The sequence below is a fragment of the Myotis yumanensis genome, unplaced genomic scaffold, assembly GCF_028538775.1.
Source record: "Myotis yumanensis isolate MYYU_CA2020_CCGP unplaced genomic scaffold, mMyoYum1.0.hap1 SCAF_2, whole genome shotgun sequence".
Classification (NCBI taxonomy): domain Eukaryota; kingdom Metazoa; phylum Chordata; class Mammalia; order Chiroptera; family Vespertilionidae; genus Myotis; species Myotis yumanensis.
The window spans coordinates 110,839,765-110,841,433 of record NW_027223753.1 but is presented as its reverse complement, the minus strand read 5'-3'; the positions used below and the strand labels follow the sequence as shown (position 1 = coordinate 110,841,433).

At 54.6% G+C, this 1,669-nt stretch overlaps 1 pseudogene; it reads left to right on the top strand.

The window, feature by feature from the left end:
- Positions 1–266: 266 nt before the first annotated feature.
- LOC139002546 (phospholipid scramblase 3 pseudogene) lies at positions 267–1,187 on the top strand (annotated as a pseudogene).
- Positions 1,188–1,669: the final 482 nt, after the last annotated feature.

Genomic DNA, 1,669 nt, shown 5'->3' with positions numbered 1-1,669 from the left:
AAAGGAAGGGGGCAGTTCTGCAAATCCCAGAGGGAATCTAGGGTCCCAGGTACTCTGCCCCATCTGCTGACACTTTCAGTTTCTCCCCGAGTCAAAGGCGCCACCCAAGAGACCCCAGATGGGCACCTGGCGCAGCCACCTCTCCGCGTTTGCCTGTTCGTCTTTGTCTCTGTGTCTGTGTCTGTCAGGCTGTCCCCGAGCTTGCCTCCACTTCTAGAACTAAGCTTCCGGTATAGCGACAACCCGCGAACTCTCATCCCTTTACTATGGCAGGATACTTGCCCCCCACAGGCTACACCCCTTCGCCCCCTCCTCCCTACCCTGTGACTGCTGGGTACCGAGAGCAGGTGCAGCATCCTGGGCCTGGACTGGTGCCAGTGCCAACCCATGTGCCTGCCCCTGCTCCAGGCTTCTTTCTCTTCCCCTTGCCCAGCCCCAGTGCCCTAAGGCCTGCTACTGGGCCTGCTGCCCTCCTCTTGCCACTTCCCGGGGTGCCTTCTGGCTTCAAATTCTCGGTGCCAATTGATCAGATCTTGATTCACCAGAGGGCTGTGCGAGTGGAAACGCTCCTAGGCTGGGAGATAAGTAACTGGTATGAACTGCGCCCAGGGGCTGGACTGCCCCTGGGTCAGGCGGCTGAAGAGAGCAACTGCTGTGCACATCTGTTCTGCGGAGCCCGCCAGCCCCTTTGTGTCCATCTGGTGGACCCTAGGGACCAAGAGATGGAAGTACAGTCACCACCGGGCACCACCATTGGCCATGTGCTGCAGACCTAGCATCCCTTCCTCCCCAAGTTCTCCATTCAAGATGTAGATCCTGCTGGACCTGTGGCTGTGGCACAGACACCAACTTTTAGGTGAAGACTCTGGATGAGTCCACATTGTGGGCCGCATCAGCAAGCAGTGGGGTAGGGGGTGCTGCTCCAAGAAGCCCTCATGGATGCAGATTAATTTGGCTTGCAGTTCCCGCTGGATCTGGATGTGAGAGTGAAGGCTGTACTGCTGTGAGCCACATTCCTCATTGACTACATGTTCTTTGAGAAGAGAGGAGGCACTGGGCCCTCTGCCATCACCAGTCAGACGGCATCTCAGGGTGAGGACCATCACCTCAGCCAGAACTCAAGATGGTCACCTGGCCTGGCTTGGTCCCTCCTCAGAGGCAGCCCCTTTCCTCCATGTTCACTGTAGAGGACAGACAGGGATGCCTAAGAGGCTGGGGCCATGGTGCCCCATCCCTACCCTACTCCCCTGGCCTCCTTTGTTATGGGTTCACTCAGCGAGATAGACCACCGACTCAGAATTTAATTTTAAGAGCCTTTATTAAGCTGGCCAGCTGACTACAGGTACAGCACCCTGCTGAAGCACAGGCTGAACTGCAGCCCAGACTACAGGAGTTACAGCATTTTTATTTGCAAAAACCATAAAGTTACAAAACCTTATTTCCCGACACAGTATAGTATCAGTACCTTCCTATCTATGTGTTTTAGGAACAGAGAGTACAGCATATTGAGAAGGGGCCATGAGACCATATCTCAAGGCCTGGCCTGATGTCAGTACCTTCCTATCTATGTGTTTTAGGAACATACAGCACAGCGCGTCCCATCTGGCCAAAGTGCCAGATATGCAGCCCAGCACATTCCCTACTGGTTTTATGTACATGAGTCAAATCA